This window comes from Mus caroli, unplaced genomic scaffold (genome assembly GCF_978045245.1).
Source record: "Mus caroli unplaced genomic scaffold, Mus_caroli_1 scaffold_7, whole genome shotgun sequence".
NCBI classification, from domain to species: Eukaryota; Metazoa; Chordata; class Mammalia; order Rodentia; family Muridae; genus Mus; species Mus caroli.
Window position 1 is genome coordinate 9,102,643 of NW_028227262.1, and position 19,637 is coordinate 9,122,279.

General features: G+C 42.7%; 1 protein-coding gene across 19 annotated transcripts in view; it reads right to left on the minus strand.

Moving 5' to 3' along the window:
* The window catches only part of Plekha5 (pleckstrin homology domain containing A5), a 175,746-nt gene that overhangs the window by 88,965 nt on the left and 67,144 nt on the right, over positions 1-19,637 (minus strand). The window contains exon 1 of one of the 19 annotated variants that reach the window (XM_085839819.1): positions 18,783-19,173. The exons of the other annotated variants lie outside the window; for them this stretch is intronic. The gene's annotated coding sequence lies outside the window, so the exon portion shown is untranslated. Of the gene's footprint in view, positions 1-18,782; positions 19,174-19,637 lie in introns of those variants that run through there. 19 annotated transcript variants of the gene reach the window in all.

Genomic DNA, 19,637 nt, shown 5'->3' on the forward strand with positions numbered 1-19,637 from the left:
TCAGAGCACACACGTCAGCAAAAAGTTTAAACTTCACACACACACACACACACACACACACACACACACACACACTACCCACTAGCAGACAAACTATTTACTTACAGAAAAATGACTAACAATAAGGCAATTCTCATGTGCCTTGTACAATTCTGTCCAGCAGGTCTCATATGCCTGCACTGATCACATGGTCAGGAGAAAGCCAAGAAAAGCTGTGGAGACAGACAGCCCACTACACTGCTGAAGCCAATCAACTTCAAATCCGTGGGGAGTCCTAAACCTCAACTAACCCCAATTTTCTTTTCATGTATCTCTAAAGTCTACCGCAGGAGCCACGCCTCATTAAGACAGAAGAGAGGGCCAGTGAGGGCTCAGTTGGTAAATGTCATTGCCATTTTGGCCTCATGACATGAATGCAATCCCTGAGGCCGATGGGAGGAGAGAACCAACTCTACAAAGTGGGGATACATATACAGATGAAAACAAAGCATCCCTAAAAACCACAGAGAAAGGCTACACTTGGCAGTGGTTAAGATCACAGGCTGCCCTAGCAGAGGACCAGGGTCTGATTCCCACCACTCACATGGCATAACCACCTGTAACCACAGATTCCGAGGATCGAACCGCTTCTGGTCACTGTGGGTACCAGGCACATAAACGGTAAAAAGATAATACATACATCCAGGCAAAACACAGTATGTATCAAATGGACAGACAGACGACAGACAGGATACCAATACACAACCAAAAACTAGAGTTCGGCAGGGTTCTCATAAGAACTTAGAGCAGCACCGTGTTTCACTCAGAACACCAGGGCACCTGTGAGACACCCGACAGCCCAGCTGCCACACTGTCGGCTTTGAGTCCTTAGATACTCATTATTTCACTTCTCAGTGGCATGTAACCCTGAAAATGCTACTCCTGCCCTTGACTTACTTGATCTCTCTGGATTCTCAACATCCACTCTGCAAGAGACTTATTTCCAAATACCTCAATCTCAAACCCAATCCCATCCATAATCTGGGGCCAACTTATTCACAATTAATATTCAATATAGAAGCTCTTGTAATCGGAAAGCAGCACTGCTTCTAGTATTTCCTTCCAGTACCTAACACTATGGTAAGACAGTAAGTGTAAGGTGTCTCATTGGTTACTTAAGGATTTCATCTCCTCAGTCATTTAATACAAATCTTTCTGATGTGGAAATACTAGAATGCGCTTGACCTTGTGGTCCATGCCTGTGAGCTCAACTCCCAGGAGGTGGAAACTGTGTTTAAAAAAAAAAAAAAATCAAGAATGGGTGTAGGGGTGAGTTTCCATTTACTATCCAAGAAATAGTCAAAGATGTTTTGTGTTTCAAGCTGCTGTTCTTTTAGAGATAAAATCTCACAAACAGCAAACGTCTGGAATAAGTAATTGGAAGAGATGAATGAGTTAAGAATCCAATTAGTCCATAAACACCTGCTTGGGAAGAAACCAATTATAATGAGAAAGCCCTTCAGACCGCTAGACTCTTCCTCTGTAGGGAGTGGAAGTCACTAAAACATACTTGCTTACTAAGAGAATTCAGAAGCTCTGGATTTGAGACTACCCAGTTCTCAGGTCATTCATGAGCAAGGTGACCTTTGTCCCTAAGGCCGGTTAGTAAGACTCTGACTTAAGGCTTTAAGAATTCTCTCGGATTTCTGAGTTCGAGGCCAGCCTGGTCTACAAAGTGAGTTCCAGGACAGCCAGGGCTACACAGAGAAACCCTGTCTCGAAAAACCAAAAAAAAAAAAAAAAAAAGAATTCTCTCTTTCTTCTTCCAATCCTTTCTACATTCTGCTTTTTGCATGAGGTAAGTTACAGCTAATTCAATTAGTTTATAAGCTGTGTGCCTCACCAACGTACATTTTTCAAGTCCTGTTCAAATACTATCTTCTTCGAGAGATGTCACCCCAGCTGCTAGCTGAGGCCACACTGCCTGTTGTAATCAGTCGTGTGAGTGACCACATATTTCTATTTCAAAGCATCTGCCCCACGGGGTGGAACAAACTTTTCTGCATAATAAAAAGAAAGTATTCGTTCATGGACTCTCGAGGACAAATTCTAATTCATTTATCCAACTACCTATAAATCAAGGTGTGAGGTAAGACATTACAGGCAGCAAACAAAACAAAACAGTTGGCCCTGGTGGCCACACTTTTAATCCCTGTATTCTGGAGGCAAAGGCAGTGAATTCTGTGAGCTGGAGGCCAGTGTGCTCTGCACAATGAGCACCGAGACCCTGTCTCAGCAAATACAAGGCAGCAAGGATGCACTAAAACTGGTCAGCATCTGTGTCCTGAGTTTGAGCTGCCAGGAGTCATTTCAACCTCTGAGCTAGCATATGGTTACGTCTGTATTAGCCCTGGACATTTACACACACACACACACACACACAGACAGATAGACAGACAGACACACACTCACTCTCTCTCTCTCAAATGTAATAGGGAAAAGTGGACAGAATAGCTAACCTTTAACCATACTTTCACTGTATTAAATATTTAGAAAAATTTGCAATGGTAGTATGTGTAAACTGTAGAATGACAACTCTACATACAGGGCAGAATGCATTAAGGAGATTTAGCCTTGGCAGGGAAGAGCTACTTGTAGCTGTGCTGTGGATTCAGTGAAAGGTCTAAACAACACGTCTGCCTGCTCCAACTAATTCTTAGTTTTAAAAGATTTATTTTTTATTTATGTGTATGCATGTATGTGCAATGCATGTGCATACAGTGGCCAAAGAGAGCAGAAGAGGGCATTCGACGTCCTGGAGCAGGAGTTACAGGCCTGTGAGCTGCTCTGGCACTCGGGCACTGGGAAGCAAGCGTGGGTCCTCTGCAAGACGAGCATATGCTCTTAAGCGACCTGCCATCTCTCCAGCCTCCCACTGTCTCTACAACTAAGGAGGAGGAGGCCACTGTGCATTCCTTTGTTACCCATGTATGCAGAACACACGGACTCCGCCGCATTCACTTCTGGACTCGTCTCTGGAACGGAAGGAAAACCGCTATTTTTCACATCTCATTTGTGCACACACCTTATCTCTTCGAATTTTTCTTCTCACCTGCTCACACTCCTTTGTACATACTCCCCTTGTGTACACACTCATCTATACACACCCCTCCTTATTTGTACACATTACTTAGCCCACAAGATTTTTCTTTTACTGAAGACAGGAGAAAAGTCTCTATTAGAAATGCTGTATTTATTTTACTGTCTAGAGTTAAGTCAAAGTCAAACAAACCAGCCTGGGTTGAGATTTAATTCCTTGGCTAATAATATATTTGTCATTTGTTTAATATTTACAGAAGATAATGTTTTCTATTTTTCTGTAAAAGAAGCATGTTTTTAGGACGTGTAGGAACGTTAAAAAAATGAAAAAGAAAAAAGATATGTAAATTTGCTATGAGAACTGGGATAAATTATCTAAGTAAAATGTAAGTATCATTTTGATCTTGGACTCTGTAAGGATGTGCAGGAAGAACAGAATCTGAGTCACAAGGCTTCCTGCAGTCCATGCCAGGCCCGCACAGTGGGACCTGCGGCTGCTGGGGAGCAGGAGGAGGAGTCCGTTTCCTTTGGATGTGGTTCCCGAGAAAAACCACACAGAGCTAAGTGGATGCAGGGAGTAAAAGAACACAGGAAAGCTGAGAAGGAAAAGTGGCTAAGAGAGGATATAGGAGGGGCTGGACGGGCAGGCCTGAGGGATGGGTACACTCAATACATTAGTTACATGTAAAATTCTCAAATCTCTCTCTCTCTCTCTCTCTCTCTCTGTCTCTCTGTCTCTCTCTCTGTCTCTGTCTCTCTGTCTCTCTCTCTGTCTCTGTCTCTCTGTCTCTCTCTCTCTGTCTCTCTCTGTCTCTCTCTCTCTCTCTCTCTCTCTCTCTCACACACACACACACTTTCCCACATGTGGATGCACAGAAGTCAAAAATTTAAACAATAGGGAGGTTCCCAACTGCGCCAGACTTGGTTGCAGCAGTGCATTTCTGTAAGCACTGGTGGCAAAGGCTCAGGTGGGGCAGGGAGGCTGTGAGTCGGGGTCAGTCCGGGATGTGTAGTAAGACTGTCTCAACAAACCAGAGGCTGGGAATGTAGCTTACATCTAAGTGGCTACCCACGGCAGAGAGGGATCTGAGAAAGGAACTTTCAGGGGGCTTCTAAGTGACAAGAAGGTTCGAGTTTATCTTTGACATCCTCAGGAATGGTTTTCTCTTTCCCTTTCCCCTGAGGCAATTTCATTTGCCGCACAGCAGGATGAATAGGAACCACCTTGCTGTCAGTCCTCCTCTGCTCATGGATAAAGTAGGGCATGCTGCTTCACACCCGTGAGCCCAGTACTCAGGAGCCTGAGCCAGAGCCTACAGTGAATTCTAGCTTAGTCTAGGTTGCACAGTAACAGCTTGCCTTAAAAAGCCAACTCCAAACAAATGACCACATTATGTCAACAACAGCAACAAACCCAGAAGGAACTGGATATAGAAGAAAACTATGTTTTGCTTTAGAGAATGAGACAAGTTTGACTCCACATTTATTACTATTTAGATCCTGGATGAAATATTCTCTTACAAAGGACTTTCTACAACAGTCACTAAGGAACTCTTAGTAGGGCCAGACTTTAGTAACTGCAGTGGCACAGAGATCATCTTTGCTGCCTGTCCAACTTCACTCAGTGAAGAAAGGCAGCCAACTAAAAGCACAGGCATCAGGCATCCCTACAATGTGGCTGTATTCATTGGTGCAGCTGCTTAAAGAACAAAACAAACTGAGATGTCTCTGAAAAAGGCTTTAAAGGGGAACTCATTCAGCTAGAAATTAAATTTTTCTTCTCTTGATTTTTTAAATTTATTTTGGATAATAAATAAATAAATAATAAAAGCTGGCAGTAATTTTGGAACAAAAAATTAATCTTGAAAAATGATCTATTACTCTAGGATAATGATGTAGGAACTGGAGGGTTTATTGCAACTCTGTAATGCCCATCTTGGCATGTTTTACTTAAAGGACGTACTACCTTGTGTTTAAATTACACAGGAGCTCTTTGTCATAAACCAATTACTGGCAGAGGCAGAGAATTAATTATCTAAAAGTAATTATTATTTATGCCCTAGGACCTAAGAAGCTCACGTACTCAAAGCCAATGAGAGGGGAAAAAATATAGACTACAATCAGGACCCTTTCCAACTGGAGAAAGTTTTAAGGCGGAGTGGAGAGCAGGCTGGCAGGTACCAGGGCTCCATCCCCATCTATGACAAGTTAATGAAGCACACTGGAATCAGTGAGAAGTGAAAAACAGTCCAATGGATGCAGGGAGAGTGACCACCAACAACACAAGGAGTATGAAGTTCTGCATAACAGAAAGTACCACAAAAGACAGAATCAGTTGGAATTGGCAGACTGTAACAAACCTCCTCACATAGCAGAAGCAGTGCCAATCAAAGGAAACATTTGAAATGGTGATCAGTCTCGGGAGCCGCTTATAATTACAACTCTAAGTCAGTTACATGTTTCTGAAGCATTATCCTTCTTTTAGATGTGAAAGGACGGGGGTATATTAATGTAAGCAGCAACTTCAGTAACACTGGCTCTGAGGACACAGACGTTACAAATGGCCGACCCACTGTGCGTGCTTTGACAGGTTCTTTTGTTTTCTACCTCTCTCAAGACAAGGTCTCTTCATGCAGCCTACGATGGCCTAGCCTGGGTTTATGATCCTCCTGCCTCAGCCTTCCCAATTCTAGGATTATAAGCATGCACCACTATACTGTTGGATCTCACAAGACAACGGAAGGGGAATAATCCATCCACACGTCTCTTCTCTCACCACACAACAATCACGAGTCTTCTAGTAGCGACCCTTGGCTTACAGGACCTAGTTGCCAAGCAAAATGTATGCTCAAATAAAAACAACTTGGTAGCTATCTCCCAAAGCAGGGGGTCTGAATGCTGTGGCAGGGTAACAGAGGCTTCCTTTAAATATCCACACATGACCTAAGCACATACAGCCAGCCCAGCTCTGAGAGACATCTGAATTTGACATTATACACCAAGACAGTTGCTAAAATAAAAACCAGTGTTCTTATGTTAAACACAGACACACACACAGACACACCCAGAGACACACACACACAGATAAACTCACACTCTTGTGGGTCTGATTTAAAGACATTTCTGACATAGATTTTTCTATTGCCTCTTATTTGTATATTATTTTTTTAAATATTTTTATTAGGTATTTTCCTCATTTACATTTCCAATGCTATCACAAAAGTCCCCCATACCCTCCCTCCCACTCCCCTACCCATCCACTCCCACTTTTTGGCCCTGGCATTTCCCTGTACTGGGGCATATAAAGTTTGCAAGTCTAATGGGCCTCTCTTTCCAGTGATGGCCGACTAGGCCATCTTTGGATACATATGCAGCTAGAGTCAAGAGCTCCGGGGTACTGGTTAGTTCATAATGTTGTTCCACCTATAGGGTTGCAGATTCCTTTAGCTCCTTGGGTACTTTCTCTAGCTCCTCCATTGGGGGCCCTGTGATCCATCCAATAGCTGACTGTGAGCATCCATCCACTTCTGTGTTTGCTAGGCCCCGGCATAGTCTCATAAGAGAGAACTATATCTGGGTCCTTTCAGCAAAATCTTGCTAGTGTGTGCAATGGTGTCAGCGTTTGGAAGCTGATTATGGGATGGATCCCCAGATATGGCAGTCTCTAGATGGTCCATCCTTTCGTCACAGCTCCAAACTTTGTCTCTGTAACTCCTTCCATGGGTGTTTTGTTCCCAATTCTAAGAAGGGGCAAAGTGTCCACACTTTGGTCTTCGTTCTTATTGAGTTTCATGCGTTTAGCAAATTGTATCTTATATCTTGGTTTATTTGTATATTATTAATGGAGTACTTTTTTGTTATGTAGCATTTGAAATTTCCTCTTAAGAGTTGGATATAGCCGGGCAGTGGTGGCGCACTTTAATCCCAGCACTTGGGTGGCAGAGGCAGGCAGATTTCTGAGTTCAAGGCCAGCCTGGTCTACAGAGTGAGTTCCAGGATCGCCAAGGCGACACAGAGAAACCCTGTCTTGGAAAAAAAAAAAGAGTTGGATATATATAAATAGAAGTCTCTAGAACTCAAGCCAGTTCTTTCTATGTTCACTATTTCAATCAGAAATTGAGTGTACATAGCAATAGAGTGTGTGCAAACTGTTCACATGTGCAATAACACTCTGCGATCCCAAAAGCTGCAAAAGAACAAATTACTACATTAGGCTTTGCTTATAGTGTAATATGTGATTCTCATACTTCTACAAAATATAAAGATGTCTGGTGAGTAGACACTGTGGGATTGCTATTTGGGAAATGAACATGAACACACCAGGCCAAATCTCTCTATTAATGCTGAACAGAAACAAATGTAGCTATTGCTTAGCCTGGCACCAATGTGTGAAAGGCTGTACAACCAGGAGGATCAGAATTTTGAACCAGCATGCATTCAACAGAGAGCGCTTGTGTGCTCTAGTGTGCCCACTGGCTATAGGCTTGGTTGTAAACTGATGGGCTTCTGAGAAAGGACTGGATGCTTGCTTAGGTCGCAGATGTCTTAATGAACTCATCACATGCTGCATCAGTGACATTGGTGAAAACGAGGAGTCAGGGCCTACTGGGAGGAAGTAAATCACTGAAGGTCACTCGCCCCGCCCTGTCCTGCTTCCCCTCCCTCTTTCTCTGCTTTCTGGCTACTTGGAGTTGAACAGCTCTCAACACAGCCCAGAGTGGACCAGAGGCACCCGAATGAATAGGCAGGCACACTGTGAGGTCTCAGTGGCGTTGCAGAATTCAAGTGTCCCAGTGACCAGTGCGGAACACTTCTCATGTGCTGTGTGTCACTGGGGATCACCTTGTCAAATCCTTTGCTCATATTTCAATGGGCTTGCTTGTCCCCTCGGTGCTGCGTACTGACACTTTGTGATAAAGGAATTACACTCTGTCCAGAAGTGTAATTTATTTGCTAAAGACAGATCATAAATCAATCATATTAATTTGTCTAAGTCAGTATTTTCTCTAATAACAAACTAGTTCATTCTCCAGTTCATTCTTTTTAAAGTAGAAAAAATTGGAGTTAACACTGGATATAACTCCTTACAAAGGAATGCTAAAAAAAAATTAACATGTTAATTATAAATCTTAGCCACATGTGGCTTTCTATAAGAATCAGACTGAGTAGGCACTAAAGATTAGCTATTAGAAGAAAAAAGAGAGGAAGAGAGGAGAGGAGAAGGCAGGCTGGGGTCAATGCACACAGCATGTCTTCGCAAAGCTCAGGCGGCACCACCACCAGGGTTCATTTTCCTATAAACACTCTTCAGGTCAATGATGCAGACTACAAACTAATTACTCCAAGAAGGTGTGGGTATACCACCTGGACATTTGGCTGATAACATTTAAGGGGCATTAATCTCCCTTTTTTCTTAGAAATTACAGCTGCATTCAAAGAGCCAATGTGATCAATAGATGCATTAATGAAGAATATAATAACATGGCAATTAAAATTAATTTTTTGTGCAAATCGTTTTTTAAAAAAAGATTTATTTATTTATTTACTTATTATAGGTAAGTGCACTGTAACTGTCTTCAGACACTCCAGAAGAGGGCGCCAGATCTCATTACGGATGGCTGAGAGCCACCATGTGGTGGCTGGAATTTGAACTCAGGACCTTTGGAAGAGCAGTCAGTGCTCTTAACAGCTGAGCCATCTCTCCAGCCCCTGTGCAAATCTTTTTAAAAGAAAAAGGAAAAAAGTATCTTTGGCAAAGTATTAGCCATTGTTCTACGGGTTAAGTGAGCTTTACACAACCAGAGAGAGAGGTAAAAGTGCCTTAAACAATTCTTCCAGTTAACCCAAGTGTTCCAATATTGCTTCTTAGAAGTTAGAGAGAGAGAGATTGTTTAGTATCTTCAGAGGAAGAAGAGGATGTCGGCTTGCCCTCTGGAACTAGAGTTCCAGAAGGTTGTGCGTGCTTACAACTGAATCTGAATCTTCCACAAGAGCAACAAGTGTTCTTAGTCACTGAGAAATTTCTCCATCTCACTGAGAAATGTGGCACTCTTTACACAGATACCCACAAACATAAGTCAAAATAGGGAAAATAGATATTAAACAAAAATCACTGGTACCTCGTACTGTTTGACTCGCACAGGTTGTAAGAGCTGGGGTTGGCTCATGTGACATTGGAACACATTGCAGCGCCTCTTGGCAGTGTCCCCTTCTGTGAGGCAGTGTCCTCTGCTGCCGGGTTTGTATTTATTCTCTCTAGGATGTACTTATTTATCATGTACACAGCACTCTGCTGCATGAGCTCGTCTGATAGACTTTATTTCTAAGTTCAAGGGTTATTGTCAACTTATTATTTCACTCAATTTTGCCAGGAAGCCAAAACTGAGTAACTTATACATGTCAGCAGTTATTGAGACCTTGCTCACTAGTTCTAATGATTAGAACAGAGTTTTTAAACTTGCTGAAATATGAGATTTCTTTATTATTATTATTAGTAGCAGCAGCAGTAGTAGTAGAAGTGTTTTGTGACAGGGCTTCACTATGTATCCTTGGTTAGCCTTGAGATTTCTTTATAATGGTTTCAGTTTTATTTTATTTATTTTTTAAAAATGTGCGTGTGTGTGTGTGTGTGTGTGTTTGCGCATGTGTGCACACATGTCTATGCCTGTTTTCTCCTTTCCTACTTTTATGTGGATCAGACAGGTTGAGCTCAGGTCACCAGGCTTTGGGGACAAGTGCCTGTCCTTGGTCAGCTGTCTTAAGAGCCAACAACTGCTAAATTTTAGAAGAAACTCAAGATATGAGAGTGGGCCCTTTGTCTAAATGATATGCTCTTAGGAGGCCACGAAGACACTGTTTCAAATATGAAAATGTTTTGAAGTTTTAAAAATCACAGCTTGAAGTTTCTGGTGGGTATGAGAGCAGAAGAGCCCAAAGAGCTTGTAGAACTCACTCACAGCCATTCACAATGAGCAGCATCTCGGCTGCCAGTCCCCAAAGGCTGCATCTTCTTGGCTCCTGCTCATGCTAGAGAACACTAAACACCCAAACAGTGACTAAGTTTCTATGTACAGTTATAGCTTCTTACTATTTTTATCTCATAACACTTTATATTTCATAGTAAAAATTTTGTTCAACAAGCTTAAAGTGGCAGGGAGAGGCCAGACACTGCAAAGGAAACAGACTTTGGTAAGCAAATACATTCTGGAGGAAAAACAAAACAGTAAAGAAACCTGATTGTTTCAGACGAAAGACAGTGAGTGTCATCACCGAGGCCTCTGTGAGGCTCTGGTGGGCTCTAAACCCCAGGGGCAGCAGCCCTTTTCTCTGTCCACTCTGGTCAGCAGTTAGTCGACAGTTCTGTCACTCTCCTCAGGCTGCCTGCTCCATCACTGCCCCCAACTCCATGTTATTTGCTCAAGAACTCAAGTCTTGGCTTCTGACATTCCAGCTTCTTCTGATGCTTCTACCCCACCTTGGTTCTTTGAGACAGGGTTTCTCTGTAGCCTTGTCCATCCTGGGACTTACTTTGTACATCAGGTTGGCCTTAAACTCACAGAGATCCACCTGCCTCCACCTCCTAAGTGCTAGGATTAAAAGGAGTGTACCACTGGTGTGTACCAGGCTCAAAAGATACTCTTAACTGCCCCCAAATGTTTAGTTCTTAGCTCTTAGTGAAGTAAATATAGAAAAACACAACAAATGAGTGCTGCGGTAGACGGCTCTGTCAACACTCCTGTCCTTTGCCTTAGGATTTATATTTGTTTTTATGGGAAAGCTTTTTGCCTAAGGTTCAGTTACTCATTTCTGGATGCCCAGCTAGCTAGATGTTAACTGCTATAATTCTCTCTCTCTCTCCCCCTAGATACATGTGCTCAAGGTTTCTGATAAATTCATAAAATTGCCTTTAGTAGACAAATCATACTTTCTCATTTCAGAGATTTTTCTCAAAGAAAAGTAATAGCTTTGTCTTAGATGTATCTACTACTTAACAGACAAAGTAAAATATCACAGTTTATGTAAGCAAGGAAAAAACCCCACTGATTTGTGGCAGACAGAACACAGCCTTTTGTCAGACAGTCACTGTGATGGTTTGTATATCCTTGGACCAGGGAGTGGCACCATCTGAAGGTGTGGCCTTGTTGGAATAGGTGTGACCTGGTTGGAATGGGTGTGTCACTGTGGGTGTGGGTATAAGATCCTCACCCTAGTTGCCTGGAAGTCAGTCTTCCACTAGCAGCCTTTGGATGAAGACATAGAACTCTCAGCTCCTCCTGCACCATGCCTGCCTGGATACTGCCATGTTCCCACCTTGATGATAATGGACTGAACCTCTGAACCTGTAAGCCAGCCCCAATTAAATGTTGTTTTTTTTATAAGACTTGCCTTGGTCATGGTGTCTGCTCACAGCAGTAAAACCCTAACTAATACAGTCACCGAGATGACAGTTAAGAAGAATAAGAAGATGGTGACCTAAGTTCCTTCAGCTAACCTAACATTAAACGTCTTCCATGGAAACTTGTCTAAGGCAAATGATGCCTGGGGGAATACTATTGGTATTCATTCAGAGACCTGATGCTCAAGATCTGGGACTGTCTCTCTTTGAAAGTAGAGTAAGTCTCTTTGCTCCTTCTATTTGTGGTGTCCGTGGTGCATGTGTGTGGTGGCAGTGCTCATGCAGACACCATACACAGCTCACCACCTTGATGCCTTAAGACAGGGTCTCACTGAATTAGGGGCCTTTTCAGCTAGGCTGGGATGACAGGCACAGGCAACCATGTCTGGCTTTCTAGATGCATGGTAGGCATTTCAATGCAGGCCTCATGTTGCCCAGCAAGCACTCTCACCCTCGGAAACATCTACTCAGCATCCAGAGTACTTTCAACTGTATTTGGAAAATACCAGAAATCTCAGAATGTTCTTAAAAAGATTTTCTTTTTATTTTAGGGTTGCAAAATTACACTGACAATATAACCCTAACCCATGTTACTTTTGGTTAAATGTAGCTAATAAGACACCAAGAAACCAAAGTTAGTAAGAAACCTGACCAGCCTTCAGTGCTCACACACTGAGGTATGGCAACCAGCCCACCTGTAGCCCCTAAGCTGTTGAGGCAAGAGGTCTCGACCACAGATCCATTATTTGTGTACTCTCTTCGCAGAGTAAATTGGGACTGGAGAATACACATAGTCAGAAGGCTAAAAACAAGGGCAACTGCTATTTAAGTTAGATTTCAAATTGAATAGGGACGCAAGCCAGCTGCAACTAAATCTAATTATCAGTTTCTCAAAGAAAACCAAACCAAACGTCCCTGATGGGCGTGAGTGGCACAGTCGAGCAGCCAAGAGGCAGCACCGACAAGGCAGAAGGCACTGGGGGTTCAGTAAGCATGTAACAAAGGAGACCTGTCAGCCTCTCTAGCAGCACTTGGGATATTAGGAAGAATCATATATCATGAGAAATAAAAAAGGCCAAGCACTCAAAGTGGGAGTGAAGGGAAGGGTGCACACATTTAGTTGAAGAACTAGTGTGGATTATGGTATATACTGAAATTCAAATAATTTCATAAAAAATTACTTATTTATGTATGGCATTTTGCCTGCATGAAAATCTGTGCACACACACATACCTGGTGTTCTTGGGGAATTTGAGTTATAGGTGTGGTTGGGAGCCACCATGTGGGTGCTGGGTATCAAACCCAGGTCCTCTGTAAGAACAGCTAGTGTTCTTAACCACTGGGCTATTGCTCCAGCCTCCAGTTCAAACCATTTTAAAGGCTCTGCACCAATGAAAACCTGTGACAGATGTTGTAAGGAAGCATGCCAACAGCTTGTCAAGAGACATATTCACTCCAGATGTGACAGGATTCAAGACAGCCTTCCGCTAGCCCCCAACAACAGATGGGGGTGGAGGCAGGAGAATGAGACTCCATCTGGAAAGAGAAGGTTCAGAATGCCTGTACACCCAGAGTTACAAAGGCAGGAAGATCTGGAGCTTCAGGTCACCTTCGGCTACAAAGCCTGGGTAATCTGATATAGGCTCAAAAACCAAAGAAGGTTACTGTCACTATTGCTGCTTTCATTTATCAGTAGGTGAGGCCTTGTTGGAGGAAGTGTGTCATGGTATAGGTTTTAAAGTTTCAAAAGTTCAAGCTAGGCCCCATGTCTCTCTCCTCCTGTTGCCCACGGATCTGGATATAGAACTCTCAGTTTCTCCAGCACCTTTTCTGCCTGCACATCGCCATGCTTCCCACCATGTCAATAATGGACCAAACCTCTGAGACTAAGCCAGCCCCAAGTAATGCTGTCTTTTTATGAGAGTTGCCATGGGATCTCTTGGAAGCACTACAACATTAAAACATCTATCTTACGTCATTCATACCCGAGAGCTTATTAAATGCTGAACCCCCTTAAATCTGCCAAAAAGTCACTATTAGAAGACCAAGTATACGACTACGGGAAAGCACTGTTTGATGTACTCTTTCTCGGTGTGACAGCTGAACCACCTTGCTACTTAAGAGTTAGATTCAGTAGCCTCATTCATTGACCCTAGAATTTACTGGGTGTAAATGATGACAAAGAATTAACTATGTGGGCTGGTGAGATGGCTCAGTGGGTAAGAGCACCCGACTGCTCTTCTGAAGGTCCAGAGTTCAAATCCCAGCAACCACATGGTGGCTCACAACCATCCGTAACAAGATCTGGCGCCCTCTTCTGGAATATCTGAAGACAGCTACAGTGTACTTACATATAATAAATCTTAAAAAAAAAAAGAATTAACTATGTAACAGTATAACAATAATCTAATAATAATTATAGTAACAAAAGCATATGGGTTAAAAAAACCAAGTTGAGTGCTAGAGAGATTGCTCAATGGTCAAGCTTACATTCTGATCTTCCAGAGGGTCTAAGTTCAATTCCCAGCACCCACATCACATGGCTCAAAGGCATCTGCAACTCCAGCTCCAGGGGCATGTGCCACCCCTGTTATCTGTAGGCATCTGCACGCATGTGCGCACATGCATGCGCATGCACACACACACACACACACACACACACAAACACACACAATTAAAAAGAGTAAAAATAATTTTTTAAAGTTGTTTTGTTATTAAAAATAGTATCTTGTGTAGCACAGGCTGGCCTTAAAGTTTTTATATAGCTAAGGATGATCTTAAATTCCTGATCCTCCTGCCTCCCAAGAGATGGAGCTATAGGTGTGCATCATAACACCCGGCTAGACCACCATGATATTTAGTCAAGTCTCTTTCATGTTTCTATCGTGCAAATTACAGCTAGACCACAGTTTAGCAAATACTCTAGAAAGGTAACACAGAACCAGGACTGGTGATAATTTTAGCACTTAGAAGGTAGATTTAGAAGGATCAAGAGTTTAAGGCCATCTTTTGCTACATAGGATCCTATCTCAAAAATCTAATAATAGTAATGATAAAAAGTTCAAAACAGAGCTGGCTTTGAAAACGGAGACTCTTTTCAACACTATCCTATTTACATTGTTTCTCTCTTTCTCTCTCTCTCTCTCTCTCCTTCTCTCCCTCTCTCTCCATATTGTTATTAAAGTACCTTAAGTAGGAGATGGAGAGATGGCTCTTGCAGAGGATCTGGGTTTGACTCCCACATCCAATGTCAGCTCACAATTATTCCTAACTCCTGTTTCAGGAGAGTCAAGCACCAGACATGTATGTGCTATACCGAACACATTTGAGCAAAACACTCATACACATAAATAAATCTAAAAAAATAAAACACTCTCAATATATTGCTCTTTATAAACTAGTATGCTTGGGGGTTGGAGAGATGGGTCAGCAGTTAAAAGCAGTGGTGTTCTTCCAGAGGTCCTGAGTTCAATTCCCAGCAACCACATGGTGGTTCACAACCATCTATAATGGGATCTGATGCCCTCTAGTGGCATGTAGGCATACATGCTACATAGGATGTATACATACATACATAAATAGTTCTAAAATAAATAAATTAGTATGCTTTAAAATAAGAGAGGTATTTTTTTTTTACCTCTCCTGGGCATATATCTAGAAGATGTCCCAACCGGTAAGAAGGACACATGCTCCACTATGTTCATAGCAACCTTATTTATAATAGCCAGAAGCTGGAAAGAACCCAGATGCCCCTCAACAGAGGAATGGATACAGAAAATGTGGTACATTTACACAGAATGAATTTATGAAATTCCTAGGCAAATGGATGGACCTGGAGGGCATCATCCTGAGTGAGGTAACACAATCACAAAGGAACTCACACAATATGTACTCACTGATAAGTGGATATTAGCCCAAAACTTAGGATACCCAAGATAGAAGATACAATTTGCTAAATGCATGAAACTCAAGAAGAATGAAGACCAAAGTGTGGACACTGTGCCCCTTCTTAGAATTGGGAACAAAACACCCATGGAAGGAGTTACAGAGACAAAGTTTGGAGCTGTGACGAAAGGATGGACCATCTAGAGACTGCCATATCCAGGGATCCACCCCATAATCAGCTTCCAAACGCTGACACCATTGCATTCACTAGCAAGATTTTGCTAAAAGGACCCAAATATAGCTGTCTCATGTGAGACTATGCCGGGGCCTAGCAAACACAGAAGTGGATGTTCACAGTCAGCTATTGGATGGATCACAGGGCTCCCAATGGAGGAGCTAGAGAAAGTACCCAAGGAGCTAAAGGGACCTGCAACCCTATAGGTGGAACAACATTATGAACTAACCAGTACCCCGGAGCTCTTGACTCTAGCTGCATATGTATCAAAAGATGGCCTAGTCGGCCATCACTGGAAAGAGAGGCCCATTGGACATGCAAACTTTATGCCCCAGTACAGGGGAACGCCAGGGCCAAAAAATTGGGAATGGGTGGGTAGGGAAGTGGGGGGGGGGGGAGGGTATGGGGGACCTTTGGGATAACATTGGAAATGTTATTGAGGAAAATACGTAATAAAAAATATTAAAAATTAAAAAAAATAAGAGGTATTTTTTAATTATGAAATTGAGGTGACATTTATTTACTGCTACTAACACCAGTCTAAAATGTAAAAAAATTGTTTCTATTATATATATAAAAAAATCGTTGACATTTCTGTTCACAGTGAGGGGTGGAGTGGGAAACAGATCAGGGTTAGGTCTACCAGATTACAAAAGCTACTTCTTTTCTTACTACAAATAGCATTTCCTGAAAGTCTGTTTTTCATAGACAGTAATAATCTATGAAAACCTTGTCGTTTTTCCTCAAAAGCATGAATGTGGTTGTATATCACTCAGGTTGGCCTGGAGTGAGCAGGTATGTGCTCCCCACACCTGTCTGAAGGCTGAGAAGAACAGAAACTTGTGAGAATTATAAAAATTTCCACTTGGTCACCACCTCGGCGCACAATCTTGACACAGTCCTAGTTAGTTCCAGTAGCTACTTCTGAAGCACAGTTGTGGTTTTGCACAGCCTTGGTCAGGGCAGTGCGGGTCTTTTAAAGCAGCAGCTTTAGCATGGTGCAGGCCCTGTTAGCTAAGGCTCACCATGCTCGTCTCCTCTTGGAACTCTTCCCCAGTAAGGTGGCCCCATTCACCTCCATCCTGAGCAAGTCCCTGCTTGGACTGTCAGAACATCTGCCACATGTTTAAAGGTGTGTAGCGTTTTTCTTTACAAAGCAAAGTATATTCCAGGAGAATTTAAGCCCCGGAGCAGGATGGAAAAGGTCACAATCCGTATAAAAAGCCTTCATAGGTTGCTGGTTTTCAAATCGAGTTGATCACAGGGCCCATCACCACCCAGGTCCACTCAGGAACTTTCAGTACTGTGGAGTCACAGAGGTTAGGGAGCATCCTGCCTGTAGCTGGGAGAGGAACACACTGGCTTGACGATGAACAACACATCTGTGCCTCTGTTTTAGAAACAGGCAGCCTTTGCAATCAGCAACTGTCTTTCCACATTTCTCTCCTTGCATCTTTCCCACTGTTTCTATATGCTTTAGAAAAAAACAAACCAGCAATTCTTTTGCTATCTGTCTTCTACTGAAGAGCCATAATGCTCTATAAGGAGAGGCAAATAAAACTAAATATACAGATTAACTTTGAAACCAAAAGAGGTTTATACATTTTGTTCATCTGAAATGCTTAGGGAGAAGTCAGCAAAACACTAAAGGTGGAGCTGGCTATGGTCTCACAGTCAGCAGTAGACACCTTAAAGGATTTGCTATTTACACAGCAAAGTCTCACACAAAAGTAAGTGCAGACAAATGATACTTGGGATGTCCAGGGTCATGCATGAGCAGAAGTCAGTGTTGAGAAATGGGACCTTCGCCCACCCAACTGCTAACCTTCTCTTTATGAATCTCCAAGCTTCCAATGCACACCCACTTGCTTCCCACGTGCCAATCTTGGAAAATGGCTTAGCGGGGGCAGTTCACAAAACAGAGGTATTTTAGGAAAGCATCACATGACTTCCTGGCACGTGGCAGCACTAAGCGTTCAGTATTCTCCCTCATCCCTTCCTTCTAGAGCTCTTCAAAGCACCTGCTAAGTCTCAAACTCCCCACTCGACATTTGGATGTACAACTCAATTTTCTCCAAGGAAAGATTTTATGCAATTTCATGCTTTCTCTCAAATCTTCAAAAGCTAGAGCACTTATCCCAAGCTCCGAGGTGGGATCGGACTCTCCAGAATACCCAGAACACTGTCACCCGTGTCTCTTCCAAAAAGTAAAATGCAGTGGTCATTAAAGACAATAAACGGGCTGGTGAGATGGCTCAGTGGGTAAGAGCACCCGACTGCTCTTCCAAAGGTCAGGAGTTCAAAACCCAGCAACCACATGGTGGCTCACAACCATCCGTAACAAGATCTGACTCCCTCTTCTGGAGTGTCTGAAGACAGCTACAGTGTACTTACATATAATAAATAAATCTTTAAAAAAAAAAAGACAATAAACAATTATCAACACTATCGGGTATCTCAAGAGTAAAATATGTAAACACATAAAATATTCCACTTTTAAGTTCATACTAAAATGTAAACATTTTGGATTAAACAATTAGAAATTACTTAAGAGTATATTCCTAGCAAGCACCACAGTGAGTTTAAAGAACTAAACCAGCAAAGCACTGTTGCAGACCCTTGCACAGTTAATGCGTTAACTAAAGAGAATGAATTCCCAGCATGCACATGGAACTGTAGCACGTTTTACAAGGTGCTACTGTTCTCATCTTACTTTATTGCAAAGCAAACTTTACTTCTGAGCCACCTAGTTAACATGTGCATTAATGTAAACACCCTTTTACTTTCTTTAAATAACGGATCCTAGCTAAACAACTGTATTTGCAGTTACTTTAGGAAATGCAGTAGAGACCGGTAAAGGCAGCCGAGCAAGAGCAGTGAATACAAGAATGCCAAGCTGCCTGGATGAACAAATCCTGGTCTCTCAGCACACAATACTGCCAGCACTACTCAGCACAGGAGCAATGACATCGGTGGAAGGCATGGGAAGCATTATCATCACAGAACTTTGTGAGTCTGTCATTCCAAAACTGGGCTGGTAATACTTCTGAAGGAAGAGACTAAAGAGTGCTGAGCAAATTTCTCCAGGACTGCGTACAAACTACACACAGCCTCGTCGGCTCTACACAGCCGAGCTGCAGGCGGAGGTAAAGGCACAGCCTGCTGGAAACAGACAAAGCAGTCACTCACCAGTCTTTTGCTAACTAAGGAAGCGATGTTCTGCTCTTCATCTCAGGCTTCTGCTTTCTGATCGACGCTAACCCGGCGCTCCTCCTCCTGCTCCTTCCCAGAAGCTGAAGCACACCGCAGTCTTCGGGAGCAGGTCCCTCCTATGAGCATGCTCGGTATCTAACTTAAATGACTTGGTATCTCAGCATGCCATGACCTACTTCCACACAAACTCAAGAGAGCTAGCTGCACACTCAAAGACCATCCATCGGCTGTAATCTACACACAATGCCGGGCTAACGCCTGGACACTAACTCTGCGGTCTTGCTGTTTCATTTAACCTGATGTGACAAGCAAGAAGTACTTCTACACTTTTATTAAAGCACACCCTTATGTTTCAATAATTTTAAATATTTATTTTGTTTTTAATTGTTTGTCTGGGTGGGGTCTGTGCACATGAATACTGGGGGCAGGTGAGAGAGGCTAGATCTCCCAGGAGCTGAAATAACAGATATCTGTAGGCTGAACTGGGTCCTTTGCAAGCCCAGCAATGCTCTTATTGCCCAGGTACAGTATTCAACTACCAACACAATATGCCAAGATGCCAGGATAAACTGCATGTGGCCTCCAAATGTAAATACAAGCACCAAAAAAGCAAGCAACCTAGAACCCATTTCACCTTTCCTCCTTCATCTGTCCTCCTGCTACCGGCCAGGCAGCGCGATCTATGAAGCAGATGCTGCTGCTCGTCACTGCAGCTCACTCTATATTTGCAGTCCCACCCCCATGCAGCTTGGCTGGTTCTTTCGTTTTCTTTATAGAGGTGTTTAATTTCTCCTGTGTAAATAGTAGTGGCCTGAAACAATGGTATACATT